Below are 20,929 nucleotides of genomic sequence, written 5' to 3'. Positions count from 1 at the left end.
AAAAAATATTGCCTAAAGAATTGATCATTCATTCACCTCAGAAATAATGACATACTGCTCTCCCCTACACAAAAGTATTTTTTTAGTAAAAAGTATCGTATCGGTTTCGGCAATACTGACCCTATATGTATTTGGTATCGGATCGATACCAAATTTTGCAGTATCGGCCACCACTACTAACAGATGAATCGATGTCTATACTGACATAATTGTGACACAAAATCCTAAATAAATAGCCTAATTTGGGACCTGATCAGGATGTGAAGCGGAGGGGTCTTGAATCAGCCTGAAGGGGTTGTATTCGCTATAACAACTGCCTCACTCTACATTATCCAGCTTATTACCCAGATAGCATATATAATCGGCCCGAGCTCGGCTGCCCCGCGGCGCCTGCGGCTCAGACTCGGCATCGGCGTGTGTTAACCGGGCCGATTGTGGCCCGCAGCTCGCTCTGGCACATGCATTTCTGTTACGGCTGTAAAGCACTGGGCCGATTCATGTTCACCGTAACTGGTAACTCGGCTCTGCTGTATCTGGACCACTTCTGGAAATGGAAATGACTCGGCTTAGGTTAAATCAAGGATGGGTTTTAATGTAGCAATAATTAACATAAAAATTATTTTAAAAATTACGTAAATTCCTGACTGTATCTTAGGATGTTATAGGCTACTCGTCGAATGTCGTTGTCCAAAACAAAATATCTGCGGTAAATAATAATAATAGTGTCATTTTGCACAGAGCATTCTTTAATATTTATAACCATAGCAAAAATATTTAGTTGTCATGAAGATCATTCTTTACGTGTATTTTAAACATGCATGGGCGCTTGGTCATCACTCGCACAGTCACGGTGATTGCAGTCGCACATCGGCTGAGTAGTGGCAACCGCAATAAAGCCAAGTCACTTTGCCACCTGCAGGCAGGCATCTATACATACAACTTTGTTAACTTTTGGCTCGTTTACCAATGGTGGGTAACAGAAACAAAATGCCGGCCAAAATATTTTTCTACCGGCCAACATAATTTTTAAGATGTAGACTATCCTGTGTTTACTTGGGTTGATAGGATGGGTAGCCTACATGCACAACATCTTGTTAGCAACACTGAGTCTAAAATTCATTTTACTGGCTATTTCAAATGTTTACCAGCAGTGACGGTTAAACTCTGGGCGCTCGGCTCAGATGCGTTTACCGGTATGAAGCCGATTTCGACAGTTGCTGCAGCAAGCGTCAGCACTGAGTGACATGTGCACAACTTTCGGTGAGATAAAACTCAACGCCTGACTTAAAATCATCCCTTTTCGATCCTACGCCATTACGGTGAACTTGAGGTAAGTCTTGTGTTCAAATTCCTTAAAAAGCATCAACATTTCACGCCGAGCATAGTTTCAATCAGTTCCCTTAAAATCCTACATATTTCGAACTGTTGCTGATTAAATGTTGATTATTATTGATCCGTTTAAATTAAATTAGGACAACAATATAAAATTTTTGTCTGAGTAAAGTAGTGCAAATGGGGGTAATATGAAAGCTACTTTTATGGCGCGAACGAAGCTAACATTGACTAGCTGCGCTGTTTTTGCGCTAGCAGCTCATATTTTCGTTCTGCTAGTTGGCAAAGAATTAGTCGCTAGTCTAGACACCATTTTTATTGAATGCAATTTACGTGAATAATATTTACGAGCACAGTCTTTGATCTGTGGAAGAAAATAAAGTGGAACAAATGTTAGCTGGCTTAAGGCCAATTCACAGACAAACGCCAACAGACACGTTTTGTCCTAAAGTATGTGCACATTTTGATCCTGTAAGAAAATATTTATTTTACTTATGTAAATAGAGGAATGATGTGGGACTTTGGTCTGCTGAAAGCTGGGTCATGTCTGTTGCTGAGTGAGATCGGGACTCTTATTATGAAAATGAACTGAGGACTCTTATAGAGGAGCAGCTGCGCCGGCGACCTCACAGTTGCTGGGGATTATGATTACGCTGACACGTTTGCTCCTGTTTTTACAGGTATGATACAACAACTTAATATGCACACGAGTCCTGTAATTCCGATGTATATGTTCATGCTGCAAATATTTTGTGTATTAATGTTCTGGGTTGTGAAGATCTATGTGCAGACCGTCCACCATTTTGTAGTGATGGGGAAATGAAGCCTCATGAATCACTGAGGCTTTCCCTTGACTGTTCCGGGAAAAGATTCAAAGCTTCGAGAGTGTCGAGAACAGCGCCGAGAACAGCGCCATCTGGTGCCTATTTAAAATAAAGCAGAAGTTAGAAGGTCTGGCAGATGAAGCAACCACAACACACTCCATAGTTTAAATGTTATGTGTACAAATAAAAGCCTTACATGTTTGTGTTTGATTTGTTCATTAAATAAATTCATTTTCCCATTAAAGTGTGACAATAAAATATAATAGTTTATAAGCTTATATGATTCAGTAAGATTTAATGTAGGCCTACTCTCTCTCTCTCTCTCTCTCTCTCTCTCTACACACACACACAATGAATAAGGACATTGTCTGATAGTATCATCTGTTATTAAATGTCAATATCAATAATTGTATATATCAACCAGACTGAGCCAACAATGACTCGTTAAATACGATCTGAAGTTCGAGCCTTCTGACACCCAAAGCGAAACGCGCACGTGACTGGACAGAAAGTGAGGCTTCGTTTGTCATCGATCACGTGACTCTAGTAAACCAATACACGCCTCGATACGGGGCTTCACTACAAACTGTGTCGCTTATGTGATACACGCATCGAAGCTTCAGTGTCATATGTAACATCACTACCATTTTGTGAACGCTGTGACATGACGTCGTGAAGTGCATTTAATGGCCTTTTGCACAGGGGCCTGTAACAGATGCATTCTCGACATTTAACAATATTAAACGATAAGAAAGTTGTGTCTGAAAGCTGCAATCTTTTACTTGTATTGGTTAAAATGAATGGATATCTCATGTTTTTCCATGGGTGCTCGAGTTTGTCGGTGTCTGTTGGGGCAGTGTGAACATGACACTTATTTTTCATAACATTCTGAATACAACGGCCAACTTTTGTTGGTGACTTTTTTTGTTGGTGTTTGTCTGCGGTGTGAATTGGCCTCTAGTTGTACGTTTATGGCGCAAACTGAAATCGCACTTTATAGCTAACATCAACATTACCATTGGCTAAATGCGGTCTGTACAGGCAGGTTTGAAAAGTTTATTAGCTAAGTTACCCTAGGGCTGGGCGATATGGCTGAAAACTGTATCATGATGTAAGCTTTTCATATCGGTCGATATCGATAATATTGAATTTTTTTTTTTTATGACCTATTTAAAATAAGGACCAGGAGAAAAATATATTACATTCAACATTTTTATTTTAAACTTAACCTTCCTCTGATTATAATCCCCTCAGTTATAAAGGCAGAAATGTCAACACAACCATGGAAAACAACACCATGGAAGACACAAAAAACAGGTCTTCTCGGGAGGCTGTGCCTACAGGTAGGAATTCTACAAAGTGATCTCTCTCGGTTTACTCTGACATATCTACGTACGATGTTTTGCTACTAATCTGTTATGCCTGCTTTTTCTTGTGTCTTACAGCAATTGCTAAGGAGATCCTCATCCAGCTTGATTCTATCAGAGAGCAGCAGTTGCTCATCCTGATGCAGCTCAAAAAAATCTCCAGCAGTTCCAGACTTCACCCCAGACCCAACACATTTTGGGCTCCCACTTTCAACTATTGAGGAGCTACAATGTTTGGAGGAGACATTAAAGAATCCAGAGGAGAAGAATAATTTGGTGAGTTAAATTATGCATTAATCAGATCATTCCTAAAAGTCAGTCCCCACTCTCCCTCATGCTATATTCCTTAAATAACTAACGAGTTACATGTCTTTGTTTCAGACTGTTCTCCTTGGAATGGTCGGAGGCATGACTCTTGGAGGCATGACTCTTAAAGACACTCTGGGGCAGGTCCTGAAAAGAGCAATGAACACTTCGCTGGCGAGACTCATTAAAAGTGTGGTTCTGGGTGAGTGTCAGTGCTGGATAACTGCACTGTGGTGACATCCCAGGGCTCTACAGTGCGACCTATTTTTTTTTTTTTTTTTTTTTTTTTTTTTTACTGGCTGTGACATTGACAAAGTATTTAGGAGCACCAGTGCGACTGACCTGATCAGGTTCTATGGGTGCACCCTCCATTGAAACTAGGGCTGTAACGATTCCTCGATTAAAGTAGAGTACTCGATTTTAAAAAAATCCTCAATTGCAATTTACCCGTGTTGAGTAACCGGCAAAATACCGTAAGTGGCGCATTCCACAGACGAGAATCCATGAATAACATTATTACACCGTTTTCTAAGGCTACGCTATCTATTTAAAACCATTTACAATCATAATATAGCATAGTGCTATCATGAAATAACAAAGGCTGTGATTTAGTTAAGAATATGCGCTTTTTCAAAAAAAAATGCCCCGGCAAGTAATTTTATCAAATATCGCCTTTTAATGAGAAGGTTAATTTGTCATTGATCAGAAGGTGCTCCTAAATTTTAGACTGTGCTCCTAAACTTTTGCCCTGCATCCAAATTAAGTTTTGGTGGTTGCTGAGTAACATCACATGGTCATGCTGCCCTCTTCTATCTTGTGTTTTTCTCAGATGCAGTCCGCCGCAATGCCCTGACCAAAGAATTTACAGAAAAGGAAATAGAGCTCCTCATCACCAGGTGGCAGTTAGCCCCTGATAGGGATGGTGGCCGATCCAGAGGTCGAACAGGCAGACAATGTAGACAACTCAAAAACGCAGTGGGCCAGAATTAAATGTTTCAAAGTTAAAAATGTTGATATTGGAAAATGGTATTTGAACTCCTTGATTCTACATTAATGCTGTGATATTATTTATATTCTATTCTTTTCAATTCAATTCAAATCTGTTATTAAAAAGTGTGTGCGTAGACAACTCAAAAACAAGGTGGGCCAGAATTAAATGTTTCAAAGTGAAAATGTTGACATTGGAAAATGGTATTTGAACTCCTTGAATTCTACATTAATGCTGTGATATTATTTCTATTCTATTCAAATCTGTTATTAAAAAGTGTGTTTATCCTATTTTTGTAGTGTGGTCCAATAAAAAAATGCATTAAACATGAAACCTGTCTTCTTTGTGCTGTTTTACTTTGTTTATCTTGCATAAATAACGTCTGCTAAGCAATTTTAGTATTAACCTGACATGAATGGAAATCAATAAAGTTCAAATAAGGAACGGGATTGGAGGCGAGCTTACGTCCTCTCACTCGGGGTTCCGCAATCGGGCCGCGTTAAAACCGAGCGCTCGGCCGAGTGTCTTTAGCCTTAATCGGGCCGCGTTAAAACCGAGCGCTCGCAGAGCAATCGGACCTAGATTCATGCCGAGGATCGGCCGAGTGTTTTAGCCTTAATCGGGCCGCTCTCTGCCCGCACAATTTTTGCTAGCTGGGTACATGGCTACCTACCAAATAAATCAATAATTTGACACAAAATATTGATTTAAAAAGGAGTTTATTGATTTAAAAATGATTGTATTGCTTCCGCTAAAGAAAATAGTCTGTTCCGTCTCTACGGTTAGAATCCTGCGTCCATAGCAACGCTCTGTTTCTCATGGCAACGCTCTGTTATACTTCGCAGCGTCTGATATCAAGAAATATCACACCGCATTCTACATTAGAATTCAACCAAGCCATGTGATAATTTTAACAAGCGACCTTCAATGATTTCTTCAGTAACACAAGAAATGGGTAAAAAATCTCATGAAAACAGGATACCAACTCCACCACTGTTACTACTCTTATGACTGAGAACAACTTCCCCATCCCAATCTTTCTTCCATGCAGTTTCATTTTCAACATGTTTCTTGTGAAAAAAGGGAAACTCTCTTTGCATCCTCTCTGGCACCACTGATGTTTAAAGAACCCAGCTTTATGTCACACATAGCAAATGTTAATGTTAACAAAACAGAGAGGATAACAAACAAAGAAAAAGAAAAGACACTTATCCATCATTAGTTATTTGTGCTAACTTTTATCATATTTTTGTAGACTGTAAAGGTTTTTTGGTCTGTAAAGGTCAGTTGGCCGGGGTGTTCTGTATTTTCATGAATAGTTTAACTGAATCAAGGAACAACTTTAGATCTGAGAAAAACTCAACTTTAACTGATCTCAAGCCTTTGGTTCTTTGTAAAAAGGACTGAATTTTGGTGAAAGAGTAAGCACTCTCCACATCCATCTGTGTGTCTCCACTAACATCACTTTCAGACTCTTCGTGTTCATCAACCCATCATCTGACTGAGAAGAACAGCTCATGGGATTCTCCTTTGACACTTTTGTAACTTGTTCAGTGTTTGATTGATTTTCTGGGGTTTTTTAAATTTGGAAATGTCAGCGACCAACAAAACCTCTTACTCATTTAACAACACTGACTCAGCTACTCTAGTTGTGGTTTGACCAACATTTAATTCCTCTTTTAAAACATCTTGTGCGTTTTGTTCACTCGCTACATTTTCTATCTGCTCATTCTCCTGATCGCTATCATCTTGGTTTTCTTCCTGCATGGTTCTCTGCGGTTCGCCAGGTAAAGAGGCTCCGCTTTCGGCGGGTCCACTGTGTTAACAGCCTGCATCTCACCTGCTCTCTCTGGGCATGGGCGAATAACATGCCCTACAGTCCCACACCCAAAGCATTTCATCATCTCTGATGTTACATGCACAGTGTAGTCAAAGTCATCAACCTTAAACTTAAACACCTAATTCAATTCTTCATCACTCTTCAGAATCATGTGTACATGTCTTGTGAAAAAATTACATTTAATTCCTTAACTTTAAACAAACTGATAAGGGAAACTCTCTTTGCATCCTCTCTGGCACCATTGATGTTTAAAGAACCCAGCTTTATGTCACACATAGCAAATGCTAATTTGCACTTTAACAAAAGAGAGAGGATAACAAAACAAAGAAAAAGAAAAACAAAAGACACTTAACCATCATTAGCTATTTAACTTTTAATCATACATTATTTAGACTAAAAATGTCTTGGTCTGTGAAGGTCAGTTGGCCGGGGTGTTCTGTATTTTCATGAATAGTTAAACTGAATCAAGGAACAACTTAAGATCTGGGAAAAACTCATCAACTTTAACTGATCTCAAGCCTTTGGTTCTTTGTAAAAAGGACTGAATTTTTATGAAAGAGTAAGCACTCTCCACATCCATCTGTGTCTCCACTAACATCACTTTCAGACTCTTTGTGTTCCTCAACCCATCATCTGACTGAGAAGAACACTGCCGCACTAAGGCAAAAGGTCGTAACTTCAATTTTTGGCGAAAATGAGTTATTGTAACTTTTAGGACAATAAACATAAGTTTTATCATGTAGACAAACATCAAGTTTCAATTCGATTGTTTTTTGGGTGGAATAAGATTATGTTTTTGCCGTAACTTCAAAAAGCCAAGGGGAAACTATGGTAGAAGCCCGTAACGTCAGTTACGGCTTTATGCCTTCGTTTCTCGCTGCTCCTGAACACTCGAATGAAGTTACGGGTGCGCTGCCGTGAAGTTACGGCACTCTGCCTTTCTAACCCATCGACCATCAAAGTATTGCCGCGCTGGAGTTACGGGGTTATGATGTAGCAATTAAATCACCTCAGACACACACGTACATTTTTCACAGTGATTGCTTTTGTTAGGTTTGAAGAATGGCATACTCTCGGGGGAAAATGATGGTGGAGATGGCTTTGAATCTTTAACATCCAATAATAGCTAGCGGTAGCCTTAAGCTAGCGATACTACTTCACAAACTAGACACAAACACTTTTCGAGCCATAATCAACAATTTATCCAGTAACAAGCGCTGAATAGAGCAGGCTTGTATGATATCTTAATTCACAGCCCGTAACAAAGCTACATGTACAACTGAAATAAAATATGCTTCATAGCTAGCTCTCGCCTGCCAATGACAGTCCACTGACTGAAAACTACGCGAGTTGGTTGGTTGGAGCCGCAACGACACACCATTATACACCAGCAACAGGAATAATTTAGAGCCTACCTTTTGTTGAACCTTGGTTAAAATCCATGTCAAACAACCGACGAGAAGGCAAATCCATTACATCCACCACGAGTTTTTAAAACTTGCTACCGGCTCTAAAACTGAAGTGTGTGTGTGTGTGTGCGTGTGCGTGCGTGCGTGCGTGAGAAAGAGAGAGGCGCGGACGCGATCCCACTGTTCGATCGCGCCCGCACCTCTCTCTCTCTCTCACACACACCGAGTCACACACACACACGCACACACGCACACGCACACACACTTCAGTTTTAGAGTCAGTTTTTCAAAAAAAAAAACTTTAAATGTTCCACATCTTTTATACTTTAGTGATGTTAATCAACTTTGTTTTATGAAATTCATGTTAATTAAAACCATTCATACTTTTCCAACTATTCTCACTACTTTAACTTCTTGTTGATACATGTAAAGCCATTTTTATCATAGTGAGTCCAATTTTAATATTGCTTACATTTTAAGCATAACATTGGCTATAAAATAGAAGTTAAGGTCTTTTGCCTTGGTATGACCGATTGTCATTTTGTGGGCAATGCTAAGGCAGAATACAGTAACTTCCGAAAAAGGGTCAAAGGTCAAATTTGAGTTCAACATTTTTTTGTAGATGGGTTAATAAAGGTATACACTACAACATGTGAAAATTACAATATTATACCTATAACTCAATTGCCAGGACATTAAGATAACTTTAAAGTCATTTTTCTCAGTTTCACACTCTGGTGAGTTAAGGTCTTTTGCCTTAGTAGGGCAGAACAGCTCATGGGATTCGTCTTTGACACTTTTGTAACTTGTTCAGTGTTTGATTTATTTTCTGGATTTTTTCACTTGGTTGACAACACTGACTCAGCTACTCTAATAGCGGTTTGACCAACATTTAATTCTTCTTTTAAAACATCTTGTGCGTTTTGTTCAATCGCTACTTTTTCTATCTGCTCAGTGCCAGTGCGGCACAAACACTGTGTGATGCGTGGTCTGAACATAACTTTAGGAAGGAGGAGGATCCAAAATCAGGAATGCTTTGAGTTAAGGGCATGTAAAAGCAGTTCAGGAAAATAGGGACACCCAAGCAATAGCAACACCCTAGCAACCACCCAAAATCTAGATAGATCAAAATCTATCTATCTATCAACTTACAACTTTAAACTACTTTAAACTTCAAACTACTTTAAACTTCTTCAAAACTGTCTGGTCCAATCTTTCTCAAGCCATCTTAAAGTTTGTCTCGACAAACTTTTTAATCTAGTCTATTATTATTATTATTGTTATTATTGAGCATTTTCACATAGGTGAAATAAAAACATTATATAATTTATCATTTTATTTACTCAGCCTTCTTCCTTTAAATATCACAATCCAGACACTTTAATTGATCGTCTGTGAATCAACGCCTGGCCTATAGAAGAGCGGAAGTGTTGAACATTTACATGTTTAATTTCCACCTCTGTATATTTCAGATTGTAAAGAGTCTGTAAATTAATGTAAACTGAAAGCAGAATCCCTAGAGCTCGATATCATTATAATCCTGAAGATTAATTCCTGAAGACTTACCGTGATGTGATATTTGTGCCAGTGTAAAATATGTGTTGGCTCTCTGTCACCCTGTTTGAGTTTGCATTCTGTGATCTGTCTACGCTTTCTCTTCCTCTCTGTAGTTTTCCTTACGCAACTTTGACACAAGCAGAAAACAGGCTAACACATGTATTGACACACGTATCCTCTGTCCAACTGCATTAAACTGAGAAACAACTGAGCAGCAATCTGGTCTCTGTGTCTCTTATTTGGTTCTCCAAGTGCACTGTCAGGCTTCATGAGATTTGGAGGGCATTGCAGAAGACTGTAGATCAGGGGTCGGCAAGTAACTTTGGCCGCAGGCCAATTTTTTTTTTAGCCAGTAGATGGCGGGCCAGCTACACGGAGTAGCCCTATGGATACAAATTAAATACTCTTAATGAATACTCTTAACGTCTACATTGCATATATCAATGAAATCATTTTAAACAGATCAAGTACTATTGTGTTAACATATTACAGCCATTTTAATAAAGGTGTGAAACGCAATCATGCCTAATTTGCTTACAGTCCGACTTTTGAACTTTATTCCTTTTTTATTATTATTATTTATTCGGGACACACACATACACACCTATGGTTTAAGAAGGTCTGCGCGGGACTGTTTTTTTTTTCCGTCCCGCTCCCACAAGGTTCTATTCAGCAACCGCTTAAAATACACTCTGTGTTCACCCGCTTTATTTCCCGACCTGACGGGTCCGCAAAATTTAGATCTCGTTTCCAGAATCTCACATTCAAATGTCTCTAACGGAAAGAGAGAGATTAAGTAGCCTATAACAATTATAAATGCTATACAAAAATTGTGTTTGTGTCAACATAAAATATTATTTTAACATTGTAGGCTAGCCTACTGTCAGCAGAGAAAAAAATGTCACAGAAAAAATTAATGAAATATAAATAACATAAATTAAATAGGACAAAGCCTATCACTCACATTTCTAAGCAACATAAACGAAAACCATATTGCCCTACTGACAAATGAAGTATATAGGCTATTTTCTGCCGAACTATTTCAAACATCCTTGCAAAAAAAGAATGTGGTTGACTGACAATGGTTTCAGTACCAAACAGCTCCTCAGAGCTATAGGTGTACAGGTGGTCAGAATGAAGTGCGGATACGCTGTCAAAAGATGTCGGGAGTGGGCTATTGTCAGTAAGACCGCCCGCTCCGTCCAAAGTACACCAGAGTTCTGACCGCTACCGTCTTTATACTTTAAAATTTAATCCCGCGCCGCAAGATTCCTTATGGGCGTTTCACACAGTATGCGGCTGTGAAATCGCCGTGCGACTACGGCTTTTCTCAAGTAGTGTAAGAGTTTTGTGCAGCATTTAGTGCAAATATTTCTTATCAGGTAATACATATTATATATCAGTGTGTTATACCCGAATAAATAATAAGTAACGAATGACAAACGGGGCCTATTTGTAAACCGTTATTGTAAAATAAAAATAGGCTGATAAAAAAATGTTTTTTAAAAACGGACTTCCAAAATAATCCGGCGGGCCAGAAAATATTGCTGGCGGGCCACCTATTGCCGACCCCTGCTGTAGATAATTGAAGAAAAAAAGTCACACTGGTTTGGGTTTTGTTTTCACGTTTCATGTCTTTAATTTTGTAATTTACCAATAGTCAAGGTTCCTGTCATGTGATTCCCTTTTCCCTCATGTGTTCTTGCCATGTGCTCCTCTTGTGAATGTGTCATGTTAGGTGTGTTGGACATCGGCTGATGTAACCGATCGGCGAGAGTCGCAGAAAACAGAGACGTGAAGTCTGAAGACACTTTCTGCTTCCCGTAGTGACGTTCACGTGATGTTTGCATACTTTACCACAGCTTTACCTCAGATATCAACAACAAATAAACCACGTCCATCTCCAGACTTCAGTCACATCAAGTGTCTCCAGGAATGGTTTATATTCTGAATTAAGTGATGAGAGTCGGCCTGACAATCATTTATCAAGAGCGCTGTCAATCACAACACTGAAATCCCCACCTATAGCAAGTAGAGAGATTGTGAATTCAGTCAGTCAGTAAAATCTTCTGCTTTCTATAAACTCAAGAGACGTAACTTTCTCAAACTTCAATTAAATCCAGAAATATTATAAGCCATAATATTATAAGTCAAGTTAAGATCAATGACATTACACAGAAATGTCCATATGAATCACAGTCTGAATGTAACGGATACTCTTTAAATGCATTTCTTCATCACTGCACTTCTCTGCACTGGTCTTCTTTATCTTCAAGTCTTCTCCCTCTGAACAAACATACACGTATTTGATTAATCAGGAACGACATCGGATCATTCTGTCAAACTATTAGTTCAGTTGATTCAGTGTTTGGAGAAGCTCAGTTTCTCAGCTGATGTGACATTTGAGACGATTCTTATGAGTCTGAAATATGGTCTTTTAATTGATTCAGGATTATCCAGAAATTACATCATGTGACATACAATGTTGTGGATTTCACCTACGATTCTGTGTCATTAATGTTTCTGTAACGGGTACTTGAGACTCGCTAGCCAATATTAATATGTCAGTAATATTAGCTATAATAAATTAAATAAATAACTATTAAAATAAACAGTTTAAGCTAGTTAGATCACAAAAGTCTAAATTCGGCTACAGTAGCTGGTAGCCAGTAATAACACAGAACCATGAATTTAAATTTAGTACAGGTACCATGTATTGAAAAGTGATTAAACAAAATATTTACAAACAAAAATAATGAAAATAGAAAAAGAACCCAAAATAGTTACAGACTACAGTTGAATCAGTTATAGTTAAGTGCACTTTGTGGTTATTGTTCAATTAAGATATGACAATAGAAATCACAACAAATGCCACACACAAGAAACAAAAAGAAAAAAAACTGTCCCAGCGATGTTTGGTTTCTTCAAGACCAACGAGACAACCCACAAGAGGTTTATAAAAGTTTGTATTGGTAAGTCCATAGGTTATTGTTCGTTAAGGGAAAAGATGTGCATGTGGGACTGAAGCGCTAGTCTGTGGAGAAGTGTGTGGGTAACAGGCTGCGGACAACCTTCCTAACAGACCAGTAGGGTGGCTGTTCAGTGGATGCTGCACAGATGGTAGACTCCCAGCCGTAGTAGTTCAGCTCGCCATCATTCATCCCCAAACAGAGAAAAAAAAACCCTGTCCTGTAGTGCAACAACAGGACCAGTAAATAATAGGGCTAAGTTGGAACTAAATTTGCATTAAACTTTAGCTAATTCCACACTCAAATATAATTTCCATGTGTACACAATTCTAAATCATTACAAAATAATCAATAAATGTACAAACTACAAATAAAAAACATTAAGTGTTTGACAAAAGTCAAAAGTACAATATTAAAGTTGTTTTGCCTGCACAAAGTTCAAATAAATAATCCTACAGTACTGTAATCTGATGTCCTTAGTGCATATAAACACACTTAGTGCAAACAAATCCATTTGTAAACACAAAATCCATTTGTAAACCAAAAAAAAATGACAGACCTCACAACAGCATAAAATGAATCAAAACCATTTGTTTAAAGCATCCAATGCCAATGTTAAAGCTAACGCTAATGTTCATTGCTACTGACTTAACATGTTAGTGTCCAGCATGTAGTTCACTCATTCAGATTACTCACCAGTTCCTCTATGTAAACATAACCTGATGGCGGCGACGGATTCCCTGCAGCCAGTAAGTTGTTCTAAAAAGTTACAATGATATGCTTAACCTAAAAGCATGAATCGAACACAAGAGTGAATAGTTTGTAAAACACAAACCTGTCCACAGCTGTCGATCAGCTTCCCCACACCTCTGGTATGCTGCGTTCCAAACCGCATACTTCCCTACTATTTAGTATGGGAAAAAGAGTAGGCGAGCGAAAAAGTATGTACGAATCCAAAAGAGTAGGCGAGAATTACCTGGGTGACGTACTAATTATCGCGAGATTCGGACTTAAGTGCGTTCGAATATGCCTACTTTCCTACTATATAGTAGGCGAAAACAGTACGTGAAGGAAGCAGTACGTTCCAAACGTCAGTATTCATAAAAGAGTAGGCGAGAAGTTCCCGGATGGCTTACTGCTTCCGGCCAGATTTTTGAGTGCTCAACGATGGATACTCTTCTATCCCAGGAGGCCACACGAGAGGATACGTCATTGTCAAACATCGCAGAGATCAGCGACGCGTGTGCTCTCAAATGTGAGTAAACACGTTCCTTTTGTTAAAATTGCATGTGTTGAACTACTGTAGAGTAAACTGTTGAATTGTTGAAGGTGTAAAGACGTTACACAGTGTAGTATAGTTGTGATTTTGCTGTAAAAACACGTATTATTATGTATAACGTTAGCTAACAGGGGAGCTCAAGTAAGGACACGTAAGTTACGTCTCTATAGTGGATTTACATAAACCAAGACGCTTATTTTAAATGTCTATTTACATCTGACAGGAAAATCTTGAAATATCACAACATGAAATAGACATCTGAATGATGAATGTGTGCTATGTAGAACAAATCTATAAAGTAACTAACGTTAAACATAAGTTATCTATTTTATTTGTCCATTAGTTGATAATTTGAGGAACATTTATGTTGGATAAAAAGTTAAAACAACCTCAACATGTAAATGTAGTGTTGAGTTCATAAATCACAGAGGTAGGCTAATGTGAATCTTGTCTGGATGTTACAGGGACAGAGATGAACAGATGCGTGTTTATCCGGTGGAGAGTGGCTCATGAAGGCTTTGAGTGAGTATACTACAGAAATGAATAACAACAACTATTTAAATCTTAAGTTGTAGTTTATTTTAATTATTGTAATTTCAAACAGAGCTATTACAGCACCTTTCTGATTCTTGATTTCTGTGCATTTGCTGCACAGCTTTTGTGGTGGAGCAGGACCTGCAAGGAAAGATGATGGCGGCATTTGTGGAAAAAAAGCGTTTTTGTCCTCTAAATAATACTGAAATCAAATGACATTGTGCGGTTAAAATAACTGCTTTTGTGTTATGTTTGTGCATTTTGTAGGATCTGAAATGTCAGCAGGCTGGTGTGAGCACTGAGGATGAGGAGCCCAGAGCTGAATCCTGGAAACGGTGCCATGGATGAGACCCTCCATCACTCCACTTGCCCTTACGAGACCCTCCATCACTCCACCTGCCCTTACGAGACCCTCCATCACTCCACCTGCCCTTAAGAGACCCTCCATCACTCCACCTGCCCTTATGAGACCCTCCATCACTCCACCTGCCCTTACGAGACCCTCCATCACTCCACCAGCCCTTATGAGACCCTCCATCACTCCACCTGCCCTTACGAGACCCTCCATCACTCCACCTGCCCTTATGAGACCCTCCATCACTCCACCTGCCCTTATGAGACCCTCCATCACTCCACCTGCCCTTATGAGACCCTCCATCACTCCACCGGCCTTTATTGCCTCAGATTGTGAAGCACAACACATCACGCAACAACCTCTGGCACGAGGGAATGGCTCACCTCTGGCGGTCAGCTGATTCATCAGAATAAAGCCGCAGAATGGGAACCGCTGTGTTGAGATGGCAGAAGGATGTGGGGTTCAGCGCCTGTAGCCTACATACATGATTGTATAATCTATATTGAATAAAGCTTTGTTTCTTGTTTCTTGACTTATGCATTTGTTTATTTTGTGATGGTGACTTTCATTCATTCTTTTACTAATTTATTAATATTTCTCATTGTTGTCAGTAAATAAAATATAATTATTTAATTAATGTTTTATTTAATTGTTTGAATGAAAATGTAGATATGTTCATTATATACACATCTAGAGTGTATTCAATCATGCATAGCTATGTCATATGAGATACATTACATTTTGTTTGTTTTATTGAATGATATCATTTTCAGTAAAAAGTAATATAATTAAATATTGGTCAGCATTTATCGTTGTTGTTATTGTATGTTTTGGGGTGGGATAGCAATGCAATTCATTCTGAGGTAATATTAATTTTTAATATTAATGATACTTACATTTTTCGAGTATAAAATCAACAGTTTTCCTCCAAAGGCGAATCTTCGAAAAGTTGCCCTTTGTGCAGACATTACAAACGCTGAGGAAATCCGTTCTAGGTAGGGCTGTCGAGTTACTGATGTTATGAGATCTGTAAAAAATCTCATATTATGTATGCAAACCCATAATATATATATATATATATATATATATATATATATATATATATATATATTATGGGTTTGCATACATATGAGATTTTTTACACAGGAAGAAAATATATATTTTATAATAAGATATTAAGATATAATTCAGATATATCTTAATATAATATATATTTTCTTAAATAATTCATTATAATACATTTAAAAAAACATTTTTTTGTTATTTATAGGCCTAGGGATGAAACGACAGTTAAATTTAACAAGAAAAAGAGGAAAAAATAAAGCAGTAAGCCACTTTTGCTTGTGGATGAAAACGTTTAGATAAAAAATTAACAACATATTCAAGAGATGACAATTTGGGGATTTCGTAATAAAAAATAAATAATATCGTTAAGGATAAAACATTAGTAGGGTTAAATACAAGAACTTAAATCAACCCTAAATGTATTCACAAAATAAATGGGCAGCAGTTTCTTCAAAAAGACCACAAAATGAGCAAGTTTAATCAATATCAAGATATTTACAGATAGATAAATTAAACGTGTCGTTCAAATCTTTTAAGTTGTTGCGCGTGTGATAACGCGTCGTAGGTCACATGATAACGTCAACATGGCAGATGTCCGGTTCGCATTCATACTCAACGAGATCTTGCTATAAAGTACCTATTCTTTTAGCGGTCGTTAAGTAAGTACTCATTGAAATTAAGTACCTACTCATTGAGTATGCGGTTTGGAACGCAGCCAATGAGTTCTTCTTCTTCTTTTTTATTGGCGGTTAGCAACTATTTCTTGTGCATTACCGCCACCACTGGACTGGAGTAAGGAACGGGAGTTACTGACTATTCTGTACTGTTTTAAACAAACAAAATAAACAAACAAAACAAACAAATAAACAAACAAACAAAACAATCAGATAAGTAGAGTTTATATCCTTTTAAAAAGGCCTGTACTTTTCAAAAAAGAAAGTAAGAAACCAAAAATTTCTCCTGAACTTCTTTCCAATAAGGTCTTAGTATCTAGAGACACTTGCTTTGCTTCCAGCTGATTAACAAGCCTTTGCCTAGCCTGATTGTATTTATGGCAGTAAATTATTACATGCTCTACTGTTTCAGGTGTATGGCTTTGGCAATACTCACAATTTCCATCACCATGCTTTCTCATTAAGAACAATGTACTATTCAGCTTTGTATGACCCAACCTCATTCTAGTCATCACAATTTCTTCCTGTCTAGTTCTGGTTGTGTGTGCATCTTTTCCCACTTTCCCTTGTATCCTATATAGATGTCTTCCTGTGCACCCATTGTCCCAGATATGTTGCCACTTTTTAATGGTTTTAGCCTTAACTATACTTTTTATCTCTGCTTTACTGTATCTCACGTCTATATCTATATTGTTTTTCCCTGTTGCTCTCTTTGCATGTTCATCAGCCAGTTCGTTACCCTCCACTCCTATATGAGCTGGAACCCATAAGAATGTCACCCTCCTTCCTGATGCTTGCAGTCCATTTACTAGCTGTAAAATTTCAATTAAAATATCTTCCCTTGATTCAGACTGAAAGTTCTGAATACTAATCAGTGCTGAACTAGAATCAGAGGCAATCACTGTCTGCAAACAATTATTTGACTCTAGCCACAAAAGTGCTAGCCATATGGCTACCAGTTCAGCAGTTACACTGCTAGGTCATCACTTATCCTTTTAGCCTTTACTATGCCCACCTCAGGGAACCTCTGAATGAGTAAGACACCGCAATCTAGTTAAACACTCGTGCTCAAATGCGCGATTGGCTAAACACAGTCACATGACTGAGGTTGCGTGAGGTCACAGGGCACGTACTCCACACAGGCAAATTAAAGGGACAGGGACGGCAGAACCAGTATACAAGCATTTAATATATATTGACAGATTTTAACCTGGGTTACATTTCCATCAGAGATAGAATTAAAGGTGGAAGAATAATTTGAAAAGTGTTTAACATTAAATCGTTTTGTTCATAGTCAATTATACGGACCTGTGTCGTGTGTTAAACAGGACGGTCCAGTGTAGCGCTCATATAGAATATATAAATCTTTAGTCTTATTTTTATCCGACTACACCTAAAAATGATGGCATTACTATCACAACGTCCTGAAAGTCAGTTGTGGTGAAGTAAAAGCACAGAGTGATAAAGTTTCCCTCAGAAAAGCTCCTGTCAGACTCCCTTTGCGAGCGCTGAGTGATCGACGTTTAACGGTTTTGTCTCCATTCACTAATCTGAAATAAAGAGAGGCACAGACACCATTAATAACTGAGAGAATGAAAAACACTAATGCCACATAATCCAAGAAATACTGAATAAAGCCGAGTCTGAAACTACAGTCTCTACTGAGAATCAAAGCTAGTTGAGATTGAAACAAACACTCGCTGATATCTGATGTCTTCCTTCCAGATGATTCTGTCTAATCTGAGGAGGATTCGTTACTATCAGAAATATTTCACACATTTCAGTCTGTCATATTGACCCTGAACACCTTCTGTGTGTCTTTGACTATAAACACACACAAATATCATCTTGACTTTGTCATGTTCATGATAGAGATATTTCAGTGTAAACTGAGGCACAGAGGCTGGTGTGTGTGTGTGTGTGTGTGTGTCGCTCCTGTCATATAAAGCTGTTGTGCTCGTGGAAATCTAATAAAGGATAAAACACCATCATTTCAGAAGAAGATGTTGTGGTGATGAAGGCAGCAGATTGAGCTCTGAAGCTCCTGAAAGACTGGAATTACACCGTGATCATCTGTGTTTAACTGCGATACTGTGAGTGTGTGTACCGTCACTGATCTGCACAATTCATTTAGTGTCAGACAGTGTGTGGAGAAATAAAGCACACTATCAGGAGATCGTCTCAGTGTTTCACGGGGTAACCTCGGGTTCACTGCCACATCAGTCCAAACCCCAGAGATTTGTTGGGAAGCTCCAGGAATGGAGTCAGTCCAGTCCACACCCCACAGAACCTCGAGTTTAATCACATCAAACTCACTACTCCACCAGACCCAGGCCATCAGCAGGGTTTCATCATGGTTATAAATAACTTTTTAAAAGAGTAAGTAAAAGAGTAAAGAAAAAGTTAAAACTTTTTTATTTAAGTACATGTGTCCTGTGTGTTTCTTTCCTATCAGCTCAATTATGCCAGAAACTCTCTCAACTACAACAGTCACAGATGTTCCTCTACTGGACACATTTCTCTAGAGTTGATGCTGAAGTTCATGACAGATCATTGTGTTCATCACAACACAGCGGTCAAATGTGTGACATGAACAGCATCTTTTCTCCAAAGCAATAAGAGCACAAGCTTTGTTGTAGTCCAGACTTTAAAGTTAGGCATCTTTACAGATGATCATTTAAATAAATAGATAAAAACCTGCGCTGATGTTTTCCAGGAGCCGCTGGAGGAGAAACGTGTGCAAAAGCAGAACAAAAGCTCCTGGAGACACAAACTGTGCTGCAACTACAGACTACACCATGACTTGATGGAGCAACATGAGGAGAAATGTTCCAGCTCTACGTGATGAATCTCACATTCTGCTTCTAAAGCTCAGCCGCTTTCATGCGAAGAGCATCACTGGACACTTATTCTGCTCTTTGTTGAAATGATTCAGAATTATCGGACAGATTTTGTCGAGCTTCGTTCAGGTGTCCTGATGTTGGAGGAAGACTGAGACTGTTGAAGAGGACATGAAGCTCAGAGAACATATTCTTCACTGAGAAATATCCGTGCTTCAGCGTTACTGTACAACAAATCATATTTCAGCTGTCTTCTATCAGGACAAATAAAGGACAAGATCATAAGCACACAGAAATAGAGCTAGTGACACAGAAGTGGCTCAACTTACCCAACATTAGGAGTAAAGGTAACACTTTATAATAACTGCACGCTATTAATCATTAGTTAAGCATTAGTAAACAGTTAGTTCATCAATTATAAAGCATTAATAGACATTAATAAGCAGTTTATAAATACAGCTATAAATGCTTTATTCTGGATTTATAAGCATATCTATAATGTGTTTAAAGGGATAGTTCACTTTGAAATAAAATTTTGGTATGTTTTAGCTTACCTCAAGGGCATCCAAGATGTAGGTGTCTTTGTTTCCGCAGTAGTTTCAATTTTGATATTTTTAGGTCAAACCGTTCTTGTCTGTCAGTCATATAATCCAGGTCTATGGTCACTGTCTCAAAGAGCATGCACAGAGTCCAAATTAAAACAATTCCCCATCGTAAGTACACATTGATGGCCTAAGACACGAAACGAGCGGTTTGTGTGAGAAAACGAACAGTATTTATATTGTTTTTACCTCCTGTACACAGCCACGTCCAAGTGATCTGAGGGCGCGCGCGCTTCCTGGTGTGTGACGTGTGCGCAGACTGGTGTGTGACGTGTGCGCAGACTGGTGTGTGACGTGTGCGCAGACTGGTGTGTGACGTGTGCGCTTCCTGGTGTGTGACGTGTGCGCTTCCTGGTGTGTGACGTGTGCGCAGACTGGTGTGTGACGTGTGCGCAGACTGGTGTGTGACTTGTGCGCTTCCTTGTGTGTGACGTGTGCGCAGACTGGTGTGAGACGTGTGCGCAGACTGGTGTGTGGCGTGTGCGCAGACTGGTGTGAGACGTGTGCGCTTCCTGGTGTGTGACGTGTGCGCTTCCTGGTGTGTGACGTGTGCGCAGACTGGTGTGTGACGTGTGCGCAGACTGGTGTGTGACTTGTGCGCTTCCTTGTGTGTGACGTGTGCGCAGACTGGTGTGAGACGTGTGCGCAGACTGGTGTGTGGCGTGTGGGCAGACTGGTGTGTGACGTGTGCGCAGACTGGTGTGTGACGTGTGCACAGACTGGTGTGTGACGTGTGCGCAGACTGGTGTGTGACGTGTGCGCAGACTGGTGTGTGACGTGTGCACAGACTGGTGTGTGACGTGTGCGCTTCCTGGTGTGTGACGTGTGCACAGACTGGTGTGTGACGTGTGCGCAGACTGGTGTGTGACGTGTGCGCAGACTGGTGTGTGACTTGTGCGCTTCCTTGTGTGTGACGTGTGCGCAGACTGGTGTGAGACGTGTGCGCAGACTGGTGTGTGGCGTGTGCGCAGACTGGTGTGAGACGTGT

The 20,929-nt window shown here is 39.2% G+C and overlaps 1 pseudogene across 1 annotated transcript in view; it reads right to left on the bottom strand.

Moving 5' to 3' along the window:
* Positions 1-9,704, bottom strand: part of LOC307157607 (NACHT, LRR and PYD domains-containing protein 12-like) — a 167,122-nt pseudogene extending 157,418 nt beyond the window's left edge. Inside the window, exon 1 of the transcript XR_013824049.1 lies at positions 9,633-9,704. The product of XR_013824049.1 is annotated as an NACHT, LRR and PYD domains-containing protein 12-like (transcript). The remainder of the gene's footprint in view (positions 1-9,632) is intronic.
* Between the last annotated feature and the right edge of the window lie 11,225 nt (positions 9,705-20,929).

The sequence above is a fragment of the Squalius cephalus genome (genome assembly GCF_949319135.1).
Source record: "Squalius cephalus genome assembly, chromosome: 4".
NCBI classification, from domain to species: domain Eukaryota; kingdom Metazoa; phylum Chordata; class Actinopteri; order Cypriniformes; family Leuciscidae; genus Squalius; species Squalius cephalus.
Note: the sequence above shows the minus strand (reverse complement) of the source record. Positions and strands in the feature narration are given on the sequence as shown.